This window comes from Juglans regia, chromosome 3 (assembly GCF_001411555.2).
Source record: "Juglans regia cultivar Chandler chromosome 3, Walnut 2.0, whole genome shotgun sequence".
Lineage (NCBI taxonomy): Eukaryota > Viridiplantae > Streptophyta > Magnoliopsida > Fagales > Juglandaceae > Juglans > Juglans regia.
In genome coordinates this window covers 23,346,786-23,366,223 of record NC_049903.1, presented here as the reverse complement: position 1 = coordinate 23,366,223, position 19,438 = coordinate 23,346,786, and the positions used below count along the sequence as shown (strand labels likewise).

Here is a 19,438-nt window from a genome sequence, read left to right as displayed (position 1 = left end):
GACCTCTCAGTAGGATTCGAACCCAGATGAAGTTCTGACCATCTGTCAGAGAAAAAAGAACGAATGGATCTTGTAGGATTCCTAAGAAATTCTTCGATTTCTTCCGGAAGCAGATGATTATTCATCTGCTTCTCACGTTCCGTAAATAGCCGGGACATTGAGGAATATCCAGAAAGGCATTTAGGGAATCGGTCTGATTCTATCTCTGTTCGTTCCGTTTGAAGAAAGGAAGGATCCCAAAGAATCGATCTTTCTTTTAGTTGTTGAATCTCTCGTTGATTGATCAATGTGTGATATTCCGAATCCTCATTACTAATGGAATCGAAATGATCTCTGGATTGATCAGAAGATCCTTTCAATTGGCTAGAATCCGTTACTTGAACGAAACTAGATCTTGTGGAATCATATTGAATATTTGACGATACATTCCGTACCTTGCTAAAAAACCGATCCTTGTTTACCAACCACACATTGTCTAACCAAATCCAATTCTCTCTCGATATGTTCCTCAAAAAATCCGATTCGTGCGGATTCTTCCCCCAACTAAAGAAGAGATCTTGGCGGAATTGCCACATATGAAATTGAGCACAATTTTGCAAAGAAATAGCCCACTTGTTTTTCGAGAAGAGATGGGAAACATGCTCAATATCATTTGATTGAATAGTTGACCCAGCTACTTGTTGTTTGAAGAAACCCTCCACTTCAATTGGTATTTTTTCACGAAAAGCAAACATGAGATAACAAATCCAGTCTTTCACTAAGATTTCGAATAGCTGTCCCGAATTCAAGTTGATTATGTTTCGCCTCTTCCTCGGAGAAAGACGATCAAACAATTCCCAATCATGGTTCTAAGGTAATGATTCTGTTGGTAGGTTACAAGTTTGTCGCTGACACGAAAGACCTCATTGTGCTAGAGCCAAATAAGGCATATTTTACATCTCCACATATCGTAATATTACTTAAAGCATAATCATCAACTACCATTTACCTAATGGCTAAATCAGAATGACTAACTACTATAAAAAGAGAGGGGTACGTGAGGAAAAATACCAGTAACAACTTCCATTTCTTCAACTCCTGGTGCTTCCTCATCCATATCATCGAGGCTAATAGTGTAAACGCAGGCTTGAGCAGGTGGCCTCTTATTCAACTTGTTACTAGGGTTATGAGCATTTCTGCCTCCTTTTGTACTCTGAGGGCATTCCAGAATCATATGGTCAAGCTGACCACATTTGAAGCATACCCCCAATACAAATTTGCATTCTCCACTATGGACCTTTCCACACTTTCGACAGGTAGCAGGTGGAGTAGGCATAACACCCTTTCCCTTTTTAGATCCTTGTACTATCCTCCTCTTGATGTTACTTCCTTCCACAATGAAGGGAGAAACCCTTTTCCTCTTTATGCTAATTTGAGCAGCAACGTTTTGTTGCTCCGCTTCCATTATTACAGCCACTTTGACTAACTCCTGGAAGTTATCAACGCAAAAATCGGCTATGTAACTACCTTGAAACTTTTGAGCCTGCATCTTTTTAGTGGCTATCAGGTGTGGAGCGAACCTTCCTAACTCCATAAACTTAGCTACGTATTTCTCAACCATGAGACTTCCTTACACCAAGGTTGCAAACTCCAATGCTTTTTGCTGCTTAACTAATTCCGAGAGGAATCTATAGTCAAACTCGTCCTTGAATCTATCCCAGGTTGAAGCAGCTATGTTACCAAGCTCTCAAACTAGTAGTTGTCTCTTGGTATCCCTCCAAATACCGGCTTCTCCTTGTAGTAGATGGCCAGCGTACTGTACTTTTTTTGTAACGCCCCGACCCCGAGGGTCCGGAGAGTTAAGTACTCATGTTACCTGATAATCAACTCTTACACTGCTAATATATTTCCAAAAGCTCTAAGTCAAACGTAAACACTTCAAATTTAATTAACTACACAAACTCATATATCAAATCCTCAATACAGTAACCCCAAAAATATAAACTTCTCTACATGTCACTTAACTTCACATCTCAACAATATAATTAACAAAAATCACCAATACTCATTGAAAACTTTCTAATCTTAATCCACTATTCTTGAGTTATCTCACCCAATGCTTCATAGTCTTGATCCTCAGCTGAAAAATCCAAATCATCTGAAAATATTGTGAAGATAAAGGGGGTGAGTTATCAACAACTCAGTAAGCAGAGAACATATACTAGTATGCAAACATGAGCATTTACAAATTTCAGAATGCAGAACAAAACACTTTTTATTTTCAGAATGCAGAGTCAGAACATGTTATCAAAACTATTAGAGCAAAAGTTTTAGAAAATATTCTTATTCAAAGTCTTTTGGCATAGCATAACTGACCACCATCATACCAGAACATCACATCACATCACATTAGAGGCCATGTTTAACCCTCGTGGTAGGGTTGTGCAAACCCCGGTAGCTAACAGAGCAGAAACAGAATGCGAATCTTCCCCTTATTTATTCTCAGAGCCCCGACTGTGCACACAAGAAAGACCACCAGAAAACCACTTTGTTTTCAAAGTGGGTGCACCAGAAACTGAACAGTTGGTACCAACCCAAACAGAAGCCACTATTAGCACCCGTGGTAGGTCAAATAGATCACCATCCACAAACCACATCCCAATTCAGAATGTCATGCCAAAAGTTTTCAGAAATCACATCATATCAAAGTATAGAACATCTTCAGAATAGAACAGAATCAGATCACAAAACATAATTTTGTGCACAAACTTTCATATTCGCTCTCTTTTGCACAGTTCAGCAGCAAAATGCAAAACAGCTCATGTCTACACCAGTCATGCCAGAAAATACTTTATTCTTAAACAGAATCTCATGAGTAATGCTGAACAAATAACTGAGGTAGTTCAAATCTCTTTCATAACAAAGCATGCAAATTTTAAAAATCAACCTTAGCTCATTTTATTTTTATGCAACTCTAGCATAGGAACCCCGCTTACCTAGACTTCTTTGCTTTTTAGAATTTCCTCAACAATGCCAAACAAATATTAATCGTTACCTATAAGAATAATCACGTAATTTCTGTAAGTTTATAATCAATCACGTATTTCGATTTTTAAGCCTAAGCTTCTACAATAGCCTATTTTAATTCCTTAAAACTTAAAACCCTCATAATCCCAAAATATATCATCAATATCCACCATAACCAATGTCAAACTCAAAACACCCATATTTAAACCCAAAACAGCCAACAAATCTCACAGCATAAACCAATCACACAAACAACTCCATCATCCAATCCAACCGACCCTTTTACTCCTCGGACTCAGTCCGGTACAACCAACCAATTTGCAGTAAATAAGTTAGTGCAAAAATACATTTAAATCATGAAAGTTCTTTGGGAAAATACTTACAGCGCTTTATTATAATTTTTGAAGGATCACGGAGGTGCAAGAGGTAGCAACACAGCAACAGAAAAGTGCAAAATGCACTATGGCCGTGGGTCTCAAAAACTCACTTTCGAACAGGGACAAACCACGACCCAAGATTACTAGGAAATGGCTTAAGGATGTCGGTGAAGCTAATGGTGGTGGTGGTTGGCCATGGGTGGCGGCGTGGGAGGTGTTTGGAGGCCAAAATGTTTAAAATGGAAATGTTGATGGTGGGGCTTCATCGGTGGCGGATCGGAGCTGGGGATGGGTGGTTTAGGTTGCTAGGAGGTCAATGAAGATGTGGTGGGGAAATGGTGGCCTGAGGTGGTGCGACGGCGACGCGCGAACACAAGAGGTGCCGTGGCTTGATGCTGTGCATGGGGGCTCACGGCGGAGCGAGAGAAGCTGGAAATCAAAGGGTGAGGTCACCAGCCGGATAGGAAGAAAATGGGAGGGGCGGTGTCAACCACAGTGGCGCAAGGTGGTAGTGGCTGGAGGATGACGAAACGGATGGGACAAGGGAATGGCTGTGCGTGGGAGAGAAGAGAGAGAGAGGAGAAAAAGAAATGGGGGGAAAAGAAAAGGAGAAGGAAAGAAAAGGAAGAAAAAGAAAAAGTGAAGGAAAGAAATGAGGTCCAGTCCTCACAACTTGGGTCATAAAATTGATCCAACGAAAATGATGTCAAAACAGTAAATTTAAATAAAAAAACTTAAACGCAGTGACTAGTTAAAATAAAATAATAATAATATATCCAACAATAAAAAAATTTTAAAGTCCAATATTAAACTGATTTAAAGTAAAGAGCAATTTAAATGCAAAACGATAATTTATACCAAGAAAGCACATCAAAGTAAATTTCACAACTTAAAAATTATAAAACAAATCCAACGAAAATTCGATAAATTTAAAACAAGAGAACCAATATTTAAATTAATAAAAAAAATCCTTCAATTAAAAAAATACACTAAAATACGGGGTATCACATTTTTACTCTTCAGTACAGCCGCTGATCTCGAAGGTTCTTTTGAGATCTAGTAGCCATTTATTGGCTCTTAGGGATCCTTCCATTCCTAGGAAGTTCGGGTATCTATATATCATAAATTTCTCATACAAACATCCTTTATTTCCACTCACTCTTGCCTTTCCGTCTAAGGGTGAGGCAGTTGCTGATTTTGTCTAAGGATGATCTCCTGTTGCTACTTCATTGTCTCCATCATTTGATGAATTGCATCTGCCAAATCATGTCCTCCATCAACTGGGCAATCGGAATAGTGGCCTAAAATCTTCATGACCTCATCAATTCAGGTGCTACATTGAGCCTAAAGAAGCTGGTCTGGCCGTGGTGTAGAAAAAAGAAAAGAAAAACAAACAAACATCATACATGGGCAGATGGGTTCGTTTTCCATGGGCAGATTTCGATTTGTGTTTTCTTTGGCTGAGAAAAATGAGTCAGAATCTCATGATGGTCATGAGCACCTCTTGGGGATTGGGTTAGGGCTTAGGTGGTGATGGAGGTGGCTCAGCCAAGGGCAAATGGGAGGTTGAAACTCAACCAACTTGGTTTCCTTCCAACTAGCACGCAAGGTGCAATCAGTTTTGTGTTTTGGTTTGGTTCTAGAAACCAAACTCATCCAAGACTTCGTCTGGGTTCAAAGGGGTATCATGAGGTGCTTAAGGACCTTAGTGACCTTGAGTAAAAGGCACAAAAAAATTGGACTTAAGGGAAAAACTGTCCATTGCACACTAAGGGCACACAAGTGTGCGATTGGTATACTTTGGGGTTTGATATGTCATTTCTTCTAATGAAATGTGTGGAGCTTTATGTAAAATCTTAATATGATCTACGAATGATGTAATATAATAATGAAACAAGAAAATTTCATATCAAAAAGGCTAAAAAGATTAAGAAAAAAAATTAAGCTCCAAAACATGTTTTAAATATCATTAAGCATGTGTAAGTTGATTAATGGTCTTAACCAAATTTCAAAACTTAAATTGGGTACTTAGGGTATGATATGGGCTTGAGGGAAACCAATGGTATAGTGTATTTGGGCTCCAATTGGAAGCGTAAAAATGGAAGATAAGGCTTTTGGGCCTTGATGGGCTTGTAGGGCCATTTGTGTAAATCTCTTGGGTGTGGGTTAATGAGTGGACCTTATGCCCAGATTTGAGGGCTCATCTAAGGCTTCAAAGGCCTACCACGTTTGGGTCCAAAAGACAAGTCTTTCTAAGGTTGTGTCAAAGGCCTTCACTCTCACCAAGTTAGGCCCAAAGGCTTCAAGCCTTCTATACATTGGGCTTAACTTCTAAGGTTCTACAAGAAATGCCTATATTCTTATAACTCCCAAATTGTTCTAGGGCTTATGGTATACATTCTTAGCCCATCACATCCTTAGTGAATTAGAGGCCTAAAGTCTTATGTCCATCAAGTAGGATCTAAAGCCTTAGTGTCTCTCCTAAGCCTTTATACCCAAAAAGCTTGGGCCCTTAATAAACCAATCTCTTGGACCTTCCTAAATCCATTAAAAAATTAACCCAAATTAATTAGCCCAATAAGATGACAAAATCTCCAATATGCCACTTGCCATTCTAACATTGGCCTCTTGGCACCTTTCCTCAAAATTAATTAAGCACTAAATATTCTCCAAAATAATACTACTAAACCAATCAAGATCCAAAAATCTTCATTTTCCTCAAAATCAATATTGCACTTGAATCTTCTAAAAGCTCTACTAAACCCAAAGTATACGGTCCTCTTGTCAACTCAAATATCCAAAAAGGTTCTTATTCTCAAATAACTCAACTTCTAATTAACTAGGATTAAGGCTACTAAGGTGATGGCCTAAGAAGCTTTTTAGGCGGTGTGTTACAATATGTCTAAAATAGAACCCAATTGAGATGAGCTGAGCTCATTCAAGGATCCAAACAAAGCCTAAGAGTGATTCAAAACAATTTTAAAATCCTAAATTTCCAGATCATAAATGTGAAGAAAAATAATTAAAGAAAACTATGCAAAAATCATGGTATGGGTTACTATTCATGAGTGAGATGAATAGTGATCTTTAACTCAAGTTAGGGTCCCAACCATGGTTGGGAGGGAACCCTAGGGGTGTGTGGTTCATCTTGACTTTAAGGAAAACCCATGGTATGGTGTATGTGGGCTCCAATTGGAAGAAGTAAATGAAAGACAATGCTTTGGTCTTTAAGGGTTGGGCTTTTGTTGGGCCAAATTAGCAAGCCTTTGTTGTGGGCTTTGGAGGGGGTTATTATATGAACCTTATGTTCAGATTTGTAGGCCTATCCATGGTTTCAAAGGCCTACTAAGTTTGAGTGCAAATATCAAGTTTTTCTTAGGTTGGGCCAATGGCTTTCACTCTCACTAAGTTAGGCCCAATGGCTTTATGTCATATACATTGGGCTTATTTTCTTGGGTCTTCCAAGAAAGGTTTAAAACTTTATATCTCCCAAGTTGGTCCAAACCACTCTTTGGCCTTCTCTAAATCCATCCAACATTTCACCCAATTGGTTAGCTCATCAACATGCCATGTGTCATTTTTGCATTGGCCTCTTAGCATCTTACCTCAAAATAAAGCATTAAATCTTCTAAAAATACTAACTAAATTGATAATGTAAGCTCATTTGCAAATTCAAACTCCAAAAACTTCCTCTCTTCAAAAATCACAACTTGTACTGATTAGGATCATGGGTGTTAAAGCCAAGTCCTGAGGAGATTTTTAGGTGGGGTATTACAAGGAGAGAAAGAGAGAGAGGGAGAGAGAGAGAGAGAGAGAGAGAGGAGACTGAGAGACAGAGTGATTTGAGTCCTTCGATGAATTAATCCCTAAGTTCAAAACGATGTCGTTTTGCAGGTATAAAAATGACATTGTTTTGTATAAAAACGACATCATTTTGAAATAAAATCTTTCTTTTTTAAAAAAAAAAAAAACAACCTATTATGGATAAACGGTTAAATAACCAGATCCGTAATCTAGACTGGTTAAAGCATCAATATTCTACCCATCTGGGTCCAATCCGACGGATAACTGCACAGATTGGCCCATATTTCTAGGTTTCAAATTGGAACGAGAAAAAAAAATTGGTTCTAATTCACTCCCCTAAAGATTGGCATTTGAAATTGATGCTTTAAAGATAGACAAGAACATTTCTAGTTGATAACTAGAAAGAGCATCTCTATTAAAGGGAAGAGCATCCAAAGGAATTTGAAAGCTTGGTTTTACCAATAGTGTTAAATAATAGAATATTTCTATTTGTAAGCCGGTGTGTAATGCATACATTCTATAACATTGACATGGCAAAAGTTGATATGTAAGATAAATATAAAATATTTAAAATAATGTCATTAAGGTTGCAACTGAACGTTGATGAAAATATTGATTCTATAGAATGTCTAGGAAAAGAAATACCAATGCTCTCCATTTACATATAAACTACTTAATTCCATTATCACTGTTAGATAAATTTAAACTCTCAAAATTCTCTCAATTTATTGCATGCTTAAGAACCTGTTGGTGACTAAGATCTTGCATCTCTTTTTTATAAAGTAGATTAAACATAAAATTTCTTTGTAGATCGACCACTTCTTAAAGAAAAGACTAAACAACAAGCCAAAAGCTAGAATCAGTCACATATCAAGGTGCGGGCACATGTAAGGTTCCTATACATGTAAGAATTCCACCAATTAGGATTACGGAGGCTCCAAGAAATGCTCCAAGAAATGTTGCGGCCTTCTTGAAAACTCTTCTTGAGTTTTCAACTTCTGAAAGGATCTGTTTCTAGTTTCACGTAAGGTTGTGTGGCAGCCACTGAAGACGTTGGCCGATGGTTTGTGGATTTAGTCTCGATGGTCCCTCAGCCTCTTCCTGAGTGGGCTGTGTCTCACCGTGGGCCAAAAACCAAGGACAGAGAACTCTTCTTTTAGTTCTCCAAGGAGGAGATATTTCGTTTGGCAGAACCTTTCAGGTTCTCGATAGTACTGAAGTTCCTTCGCAATCGGCCGTCTTTGGATGCTATCAGAAGCTTCATTTGAAATCGATCGAGCCTGGAAGGTACTCCAGTCGTTTCAACCATGAGGCGTCCAAGACATGTTTTTGTACGTATGGCTTCGGAGGACGATTGCATGAAAGCACTATCAAGTGAGGTTTGCGATATTGACGAAATACCATATCGTGCCTTCCCCTGGACACCAGATTTTAAGGAGGAGGAAGAACCATCAATTGTTCCAGCTTGGATTGTATTACCATGTTTGCCTCCTAACTTTTATCATGAATCTTTGCTTAAAATCTTGACAGCTCCTATAGATAGATTTATTAGGCGTGATAATCCTACGCGTTGTGTGACTCTCACTGATGGTGCGCGTATCTGTGTGGGTTGGGATCTAGTCGTAAGCAATATATTGTGCATGAAACTTTGCCTGCATTCTGTTGTAAATGTAAAATCCAGGGGCACAACGTGCGTACTTGTCGGCAACAACAAACAGTTGGTGATCAAGAACTGGAAATGGAAGAGCCTAAAGAACCAGCTCTTGAGGAACCTGGAGTGGAAGACCAAACAAAGTTGGTTCAGGAGTCCAAGGTTTTAACGTTACCTATAGTTACTGTAGAACAAGAAGATGCAGAATATGTTAATTCGAAGGTTAATCTGGTAATCAGGGCCTTTGCATTTGCTTTGTTGATTGAAGAGTTGGTAGTGGATACAGAACATGGTGAGGCTGTTAATAGGGAGAGTTCTGCAGAGGTGAGGCAAAATAAGGTAATATTGCAAACGGATGCCGTGATGTGAGAGGCAGAGGAGGCTACGGAAACATTGGTTGAGGAAGTTTATATTAATGCTAGGGAGGTGGAAACAGAGCATAAGGAGGAGGCCCAGAGGAAAGATGATGCGTTTTGTTTGGAAGAAGGGTCATTATCAGATCCGGAGCCTGATATACATGTGGAAGTTTTTCCGCAGGACAAGGAGTATCACTCGGAAATAGAGGAAGAAACTGGGAAGAGGAAATATAGGAAAAAAAAATTTGAGAAAATTAGGAGTTCTAATCGGGTGATTACTCGAGCCACAAAATTGTCTTTATGATAGGTTCTATTTTGGTGTGGAATATCTGGGGACTCAGGTCCTCTATGGGACGTTTAAAAAGTTTGCAAAGAAAGTTGAAATGTAAGATGGTAGTTTTGTTGGAGCCTTTCCAGAATTTTGTTAAAGCTCAATCTTACATGCGGGGTCTTCAATTTGATAATGTAATATCTAACGAAGAAGTTGGTGGGAAAATATGGGTCTTGTGGATGAATCATTTAACTGTACAGATTATTCGGATGACCTCGCAGTTTTTGTCTTTAAGTATAGTTGAGGGTCAGTTTCAGTTTTTGGGTAACTTTATTTATGCAAAGTGTAATATGATGGATAGGCGGGTTTTATGCGAGGACTTGAGGTGGAAGAGTATGAATGAGGATCCTTGTTTGTTTGCTGGCGACTTTAACATTATTCGTACAAATTTGGAAAGGAGGGGTGGTCGTTCTAGGCCAATAGCGGCGATGGATGATTTTAACCGATGGATCCATGAGGGTGGTTTAATTGATTTAAGTGCACAAGGTAGTAAATTTTCTTGGTGTAATGGCCAGAGTGGATTAGCTAGAGCTTAGGCTAAGCTGGATCGTGTTTTATTGGATGCAAATTTAATGTCTTTGTACCCTACTGCGTCTTGTTCGTATTTACCAAGGACGACTTTGGATCATTGTCCAATGCTGATTGAATTTCTTAAGGATCCTTATTCCTATGGTCATCCTCCATTTCGATTTCAGCAAATGTGGGTTGAGCATCCAAAATTTATTGATTTTGTAAAGCAGGTGTGGTCTGTGCCGGTGGTTGGGACGGGGCTTGTTAATCTTGCTTGTAAGCTTAAAAAGGTTAAGGTGGCTCTTCATGAATGGAATAAGTGGGTGTTTGGTAGGACCAATGCTCATATTGAATCTTTGGAAGTGAAGGTTGAGGGTCTTGAAGGGTGTCTGGAAAGAGAGTGGGATATTGTTGCCGAGAGGGAGCTTGTGGTGGCTTTGCCTGAGTTGTCCTCTTGGAGACGTAGGGAAGATATCAAATTAGCCCAAATGGCTAAAATAAAATAGAACATGGAAGGTGATCGTAATTCTAATTTTTTTCATGTGTGGTTAGCTAATAAAAGATCTAAAAGAATTAAAGGAATGAGAACTCCAGATGGGGTTGAGTTCAATTCACCAGAAGAAATTCATAATGGTGTTGTTGAGTATTTTGTAGAATTTCTTAAAAATACTAACCAGTCAAGAGCACTTCCGGATTTATTAGATTTGATTTCGCCGGTTATTGATGTAGAGGATTGTACATGTCTTTGTCGTATCACTTCATTGGATGAACTAAAGGAGGCTCTTTCTTCGATTCCTATAAACAGTTCTCCTGGGCCAGATGGTTTTGGAGCAAGTTTTTTTAAAAGTTGTTGGGAGGTGATTAAGATGGATGTCTTGGCAGCTGTCTCTGAATTTTTTATCTTTAAAAAACTTCCGAGGTTCTATTCGGCTTCTTTTATTGTGCTAATTCCGAAGACAGATGTGCCAACAAGATTTGATAAATTTAGGCCGATAAGTCTGTGTTCGGTATTCTATAAAATTTGTTCAAAAATTATAGTAAATCGTCTGGCAGGTTTTCTTCCCAAATTGATATCCCTTGAGCAATGAGCTTTTATACCTAGGAGGAATATATTTGAGAATATTACTATTACTCAGGAAATGGTTCATTCCCTGAACAAGGTTTCTCATGGAGGAAATATTATGATTAAAGTTGACATGGCTAAAGCATACGATCGAGTAGATTGGAATTTTTTGTTGGAGGTCCTTCGTTGTTTTGGATTTCCTCCTTTTTTTTATTTAATTCGTGCTTGCATTTTGAATTTTGGTACTCTGTAATGCTTAATGGAACAATGAGAGGTTTTTTTCAAGGTGGTCGTGGGTTACGTCAGGGGGATCCATTATCGCCTTATCTTTTTATTATTATTCAGGAAGTCCTTTCTCGTCTTTTGAAGCAGAGTGTGCTGGCAAACAAGATTGGGCATTTCTCCCAACCTCGAGGTACTCCTCAGATTTCTCATCTTATGTATGCAGAAGACATTGTGATTTTTTTGAATGGGAGTAAGAAATCTGTTAGGGAACTTTTATTGGTATTTGAAAAGTATGAAGCATGGTCGGGCCAGATGATTAATAAAGAAAAAACAGCCATATTTTTCTCTTCAAAAATTTATGTTGCTCGTAAGAGAGCTCTAAAAAGATTGACAGGGTTCTCAGAAGGCTCCTTTCCCTTTAAATATCTGGGGGTTCCGATTGTATTGGGGCGTCTAAAGCATGTGCATTTGGAGGAGATGGTTAACAAAGTTTGGAAAAAAATTAGTGGCTGGAAAATGAAGCTAGTCTCATCAGGTGGCCGTCTAATACTTCTTCGGCACGTGCTTTCTAGTATGGCTTTACATTTATTTGCTGTTTTGCAAGTTTCTCAATCTATTATTAAAGTTTTAACTCCTTTGATGAGTACATCTGGGGGGAGGTAAATGGTAAAGGTAAAAAGAAGTGGGTGGCATGGGACAATATTTGTAAGCCAGAAAAGGAAGGGGGCCTAGGTTTGCATAAATTAGAGGATATGCAAAAATCTTTGCATATGTGGCTTGCATGGAATTTAATTCAAGGTAAATCCTTATGGGCAAATTTTTTTAAAGGAAAATATGTGGGATCTTCGCCTTGGTCTCTCATTGATACGAAAAAAGGATCGAGATTTTGGAAAATGATAATTAAGAGTATTCCTGATGTGCTAAATAATTCAAAATGGAAAGTGAGGGAGGGGAATATTTTATTTTGGTATGATAAATGGAGAGAAAGGGGTCCTTTATTTGAGGAATTCCAGATGGTTGGGAATCCACGGACCTTTTGATTTCGTTAGTAGGTCAGGATAATGTGGATGATATTATTGAGGCTTTGGCTGGTTGTAAGGAGGGGTCTGATGTGTTGATCTGGACTAAACACGAGAGTGGTAATTTTTCTACTAAATCAGCATGGGATTGTATTAGAATAAGAGGTTCAAGTTTGGATTGGCATCCTTGGATATGGCATAGGTTGTTGCCTTTTAAAATTTCAGTTTTTATGTGGAGAGCATGGAATACAACTTTGAGTGTTGATGATAGTCTTAGACGGATTGGGATCCCAATTGTTTCTCGTTGTGATTGTTGTAAAGTAGGTAAGTATTAGGATCAAAATCATGTTCTGTTTGGAGGAGAGTTTGCTTTTAACATATGGCTATTGTGGTAATGTTTTTGGTCTACCTCTTGGTCATACTTGGATGGAGACGGTGATGGCCTGGTTAAGACGTGCATCAACTGATTCTCAAGTGGGGATTCTTGTGGGGTTACTTCCGTCGATTATTAGTTGGCATCTTTGGCGTAGAAGATGCACTGCCCGTATGGAGGGGCGTATTCAATCTATTAGTATGGTTTGGCATACGATTAAAAATTGGATGAGCTCTATTAGTCAAGACATGAAAAAGGTTAAGAAATGTTCTACGTATGAACTGCAGATTTTACATGCTTCGCAAATTACGTCAAAAGTCCCCATGAGGCAGTTTTTAAAAATTGTGGCTTGGCAAAAACCTGCTCCAGGGTGGTTTAAATTGAATACAGATGGTTGTAGCCTAGGAAACCTAGGATCTTCAGGGGTGGGTGGTATTATTAGAAATGATCAAGGCCACTTGGTTCATGCTTTTAATTCTTATATTGGTTTCGGTTCTAATAATAGAGCTGAGTTGTTAGCGTTGTTGCATGGTCTTAAAGCATGTAAAAATCGAGGGATTATTTTTGTAGAAATAGAATTAGATTCTCAAGTGGTAATCTCTTGGTGGAATAGGCGAAGATGTGGCGTATGGTATTTGGAAGATTTTTGGGAGGATATACTTGTTCTTATGAATTCGATGGTTTGCGTAGCTAGGCACGTTTATGGGGAAGGTAATAAAGTTGCTGACTGGTTGGCTCGGAGTGGGGCAACTGGTCTTAATATGGAATGGAATTTTGTTGGAGATTTGCCTAGGATCCCTCGAAGTTTACTTCAATTGGATAAACTTGGTTTACCATCTTTGCGGTGCTGTCAGAATTAAGAATCATGTGCTGTTTGGTTGTTGTGTTGGTTTGGTTAGCTTTTATTTTATATGCTTGTTGTGCTAATGGTTTTTTTGCAAGTGAGGATTTGTTTTTTTTTTTCGCTAGAAAAAACTAGGTTTTTTTTTTTATCCCTGGTTTCGGAATTTTATATTGTATCTCCAGGTATTGGTATGTAACCACGGTTTTCCTCCTCCATAAGTGAGGGTTTATTAATAAAATCAGGACGGTGTCACTCTTGGACAAGTGATTCTCGACTCTTTATCAAGAAAAAAAAAAAAACAAGCCAAAAGTTAGGGACTTCATGCCATCAAAATGAACCACTAGGGTAGACAGGGCCGGCTCAAGGGGTAGGCAACTAAGGCCCGCCTAAGCCCCCCACCCTGAGTAGGCCCCACAAGGAAAAAAATACTATGACCCTATAAAAGAAATTATAGAAAAAATATTGGTTAGCATAAAAGATGGAGAAATTTTTTCCTAACAGAAAATCAATCTTAAATGGTAAAGTTTGGTAAAAAAAAGTATATATAAAAGTTTTACTCAAAAAGATCTTACTCAAAATGTACAAAGTTTTCAAACAATAGTGAAACTCAAATAGAAGTTGCAAAATGATGATATATTACTCTCGAATATTTTCTAAAATATGATATGTATTTTGATATTGATGACCTTACTTGTTTTCAAAATTAAGTATTAAAAGAGTTATACAAAAATATAAGTACTAAAAAAGTATTATATATGGAAAAAGGATAATATTCTATTTATAGAAAAATTAGATTCTCTTTCAAATTATTATATTACTTAGATATTATTATTTGTTTTGCATTAAAAAAAATTATAAAATTTTATTATTTAAAAATTAAAAATTATTATAATTTTTAAATGAAAACATCACGTACTTAATGGTCGACTTAGGCCACAAGACATTGGGAGCCACCTCTGAGCTAGAAGAAAATGTCTTATATCAATTAGGTTTGCTTTCAAGACTAAAATCCAAAGCTTTGAAAACTTTGGAAACCTCTCATCTCATCATTATAATTTTCTCAAATTTCCACACAAAATAAAATAAACAATTCAACTTTTTCAAATCCCAAAACAAAAATAATATTAAAAAATATATTCTAACAATATTTTATTTAACTTTTTAACTTTAATCTCATCTCATCTCATCTCATCTCTGAAAACAAACGAGGTGGTTGATAATTTTTATATGCTCTCTATTTTTTCAAAAAACATTCAATATACATTGAAATGCCCCTCAAATTTTTTTCTATGGCCTATGAATTTTGTACAAGTTATATACATTATCTAATTTTAAGGATGTGACCACATAAAAATAAAATTAAAACTAAGTTTAGGAAAAATAATAAACTATTAACATGGATCCCAAACTATGTTTAGGCTTCTTAATATGGGAATTAATATAGAATCCAAAGTGAAAATATTAAAAAAAAAGATTATTTAAAATTCATGATCTATATGAAAAAATGTTGAGAGGTTTTATCCTCTAGAATTCATTGAGCAAGAAAAAATTTATTTAAGGTCTCAATTGTAACATCTATGTTTAATGACACAAAAATATATTTTACATTTAACTTGATAAACTAACTTAGATACTAGAATGAAAGATCGCATTCTAAAAGATCACTTGATAATTTCTATGAAGAAAGAAATTTCTAAATATTTTATTATAAAAATAATAATGTATGAATATTATTCCATGAAAGATTATTGTCAAAAATTTGAAACAGACATTAAGTTGTGTTTTTTTAATTTTATTCCTATGTGTATGTAACAAATTATCGAGATTTAATTTTATATATAGTCATGCTTTATAATGTTTTAATCTTTTTTCATTTTACATAAGCATCTCATTCGGTAGAAAATTTGGCCCCCATAAAAAAATTTGCCAGATCCGCCATTGCCGAGTCACACCTATTTTGGGTGCATTTTGGATATTTGTGTAGTTTAGACCCAATTATGCACAGGATTCCCTTTAGGCCCTACTTAAATTGGAACTAAAATTTCTCTATGGAAACCTGAAATGTGGACATTTCCTCTGCCGGATCAACTTCTAAACCTCCAAGTCAGAAGACAATCATCAATTGCCTTATAACTACATGAGGCTTATTCCACCCCAATAATGCTTAATATGAAATTTAGAAAACATGACAGTTAACATGCAATGCATCTAGTATATTTATAACAGTATGAATAAATTATAGCAGAAAAAATAAATAACATGGGCTTGAGCAATAAATATGGTACCAAGTCAAAATTTTAATATACGCCAGAAGATTACGTTCTTAACATTCATACATCAAAGTAGGGTCCCAAAACTTTGACCCTTCATCACCTTAAAAGATTAGCATATTGTCTTACGCTACATGGTTAAAAACATTATATTTCTCCTCCTAAGAGCTCCTGAATCTCTGCTATCAACTTTAAAATAATTTCCATAAAATGATTGATCAGCTCGAGATGACTCTCGAAGGTGAGTATTTCTTCCACTATTGGCAACCAACGGGGCTTATGCTTCCCCCATCCTGTTCACCTTTTTCTGAACATGTTACAACTTCTACCATTTTGGAGGGTGGGGGAATGGTAATGGAAATACTACAGTGAGATTTCGAGAAATCTCAATAAGTTATTCCACAAACTTAAGTAGAGATAACAATATTATGTATAAGGTAAACATGAACATGTATGCATGAGCATGAACGTATATTTCCATAAGGGAAATGATATTATGTGGTCTGAGTTTGCGCCCCTCAATTTGATCGCTAATGTATCTTTTTAAATTTTTTTTACCTAATCATTAAGAAAGTAACTATTAATGTATTCTTCATTTTTTGTGAAAAAAAATTAAAGATGTTTAAAAACTATTGGAAAGAAAAAGAAAAAAAAAAAGTGTAATAAGCACTAGAGGCATGCCCAGTGGTCAAATAAACCATATTTTTTCTCCCATCTATATTTTTTTTCAAAAACATATGAACTTATGACAATAGATAAGTTTTGAACAAAACTTTCACTTCTTGTTCAATCATGTCATCTTGTCTTATTTAATATAAACCCTTATGGATACCTCATGGTTTTCCCTAAAAATCGTGTGCACCTGCTAGTTACCGAACCACATCACAAGCATTTCAACCAGCTGTGAATACGACATAGGATAGACACTTACGCTGATCAAGACGCCTTCACCATGAGCTCCCTTAAACTTTTGGCAGATCATATGGCCTTCACCAAAAGTCCATATCAAGTAAGACAGTTCGTAATACCTTCATCGTACACATCATTTTGCACTGACTAGCATTAGGCGTTATGACTTTGCTCTGGAAACCTTTTGGTCCCATTCAAAACCCGTTGACGGTATTTTATCAAACTAGGGGCATACCTACTCCATCATTAATCACTCCAAAGTGGGACTTGGCAACTCATGGATATACCACTAGCAATCCTAGAATTGGAGTCGTGTCAAGAAATTCCTTTCATGCACAACCCATAAAACTTTGCATAAACATGAGATAATAACATGTGATCATAGCATGATATGTGAATGACATGCAACATGGGACATGGTAACATGCGGACATGCGAACATGACTCTTTAACTAGGTGGGAAAAATTTTATTTATTTATTTATTTATACTTGGTAGAAATCAGTGTATGAGAAGATAGGGAATTGTTCTTTAATGGGCTCCAAGAGCCTGACAATGATGTCGAGGCCATTATTGGTGGTGTGTTTGAGCTTGCCCCCATGCTTCATGGTACCAAAGCAACCTCCCATTAAAAAGGTCCTAGCAAAGAGTCGTCTGCATGTCAACGGTCATTCTACTCCTAGTCGATAGCTAGTGAAATAGAATGTATGTGAGACAGAGTGTGACGCCCCCAAATTCTGTTTGGGATCGGATGGACATTTAAAGCGTCAAGACATGCAACACAAGGTTACTTGCCCCCGTTCATGACATATAACATGCGATGTTCCTAACATGCATCTAACATTACGCAATATTCGCAGCGGATACTTTTTTTTTCTTTAGTAATACTATGCACCAAATTGAAAATATCACAAATACTTAAACATACTTCATATATAATGACATACTAAACAACTGAGATCACAACGCTAGTCAAAAATGGTTGTGACCAAAAGAATACTGGAGGTTTAACTCCATAGTATAAGTAGTAATTTAAATTAACTATTATATGATCATCGACATTGCACCATCACTTAGTCGATCGTTTCCAGTTGGTCGATTCCTGGATCTCCTTCAGATCCTGTAACAAGATCTACCATTCAAGGGGAATGTTTTAACATCAGTTATGCTATGCTTACTTATGACTTTGATTATGCATTCATGTTTTTACTGTTATGCATGTATCATTAACCTGTGTGGAGGTTAATGATACATGCATAATCATTTTTGACCTGAAAAGTGACCTGAAACTTGACTTGACATGGCATAAACGTGATCTTAAAACATAATATGGACTTAAAACATGACATAACATGAACTTAAACATAACATAATATGAACGTCAACTTGAAACATAGCATGAAAGTGAACATAGCATAACATGAACGTGAATTTGAACACAACATAAACGTGAACATAACATAACATGAACTAGAAATGTAACAGCCAGCTAGAAATTCAGTGGTGAAATTTCTATAAGCTTTAGGAACCTCATGAAAACACCATAAGTTTCACGATTCAACCAATCATGTAGGTTTTAGCCTATCAGTATAGCCAGAGTTATCACTCACTATAGTGCCAGAAGTACGATTTTATTTACTTGATGTAGTTAGAAGTGTCAAATTGAGATATGGTATGTTCCATTAGACTCAGTTTTCAGCATGTGTATATGAATGTTCTTTGAGGATTTGTTGCATGAATAAACCTTTTGATGATAGATTCCTTTAGATCTAGAAACTTGAAAACTGGAAGTGGAAAAATAGTTTTTGTTTGAGAAAGTTTGAATATTTTGTGGTTTACTCTTACTCTAAAGGCTTTGATATTTTTATATGATGATCCTAAGTCCCTTATATGCATGTTAGGATGTTAGTTTGAAGATATTTAGTATTAGTTTCAAAAATATAATTTTTCTATGCAAGAGGATTTCGGTTAGGCCTGAGATTTGATATTTTTGGGTTAGATCCATGTTTTATTGATTTGTAGCCATGTGATTTTAAGTTTCATGGTTGGATCTTCTTTAGGACACATTTTTAAACCATGTGATGTTTTAGTTTGAAGATCTCAGCTTTTAAGTCATGGATCAACAAATTGATCAAAACTAGTTTAGGAACAATTTTTGTTTTTGGACCAAGTGCAGAACTAAAAACTCTAAGTATTGTTTTGTGATTTTCGGTAACTTTTGTATGATGATTTAAAGCATAGTGGATCTTAGGGTGATGTTATGAATATGTTAGATGTAAGATTTTATTTTTTTGGAATTCTTGGAGATGTTTTGAATAAGGTCAAAACTTGTGATTCAAGGGTTTGTTTTTTTAGTTAAAGAGTTTGGATCTTCTTACTAAAACGTTTGGTAGTGATGATTAGAATTTTTTTAATGGATGTTTTAAGTATGGTTTTAAACTTAGGATATGAAGATCTTTGTTGCTAAATTTCAGTTTAATCATGAGTTTTGAAGTTGGAAGAAATTGTAAGAAAAACCAAGAAAAATGACCTATGAATGTTTCGGCCATAGTGAGTTTCCCATAGTTGTGAATTTTTTTAAAATGTTTTGAGTTAGTATTTGAGTTTAGGACAAAATTTATATGAAAAATGTAAATTTTGGTAATTTTGGAGTTAGGATGTGAAATGCTTAAGTTAAGGGTAAAACAGTCATTTTCTCACA

At 36.5% G+C, this 19,438-nt stretch overlaps 1 pseudogene across 1 annotated transcript in view; it reads right to left on the bottom strand.

Moving 5' to 3' along the window:
- Positions 1–1,528, bottom strand: part of LOC118348014 — a 7,226-nt pseudogene extending 5,698 nt beyond the window's left edge. The window contains exons 1-2 of the transcript XR_004801180.1: positions 1,037–1,528; positions 1–848 (exon numbers count right to left, since the gene is read on the bottom strand). The exon at positions 1–848 is cut by the window's left edge and continues 5,698 nt beyond it. The product of XR_004801180.1 is annotated as a protein Ycf2-like (transcript). The remainder of the gene's footprint in view (positions 849–1,036) is intronic.
- Positions 1,529–19,438: the final 17,910 nt, after the last annotated feature.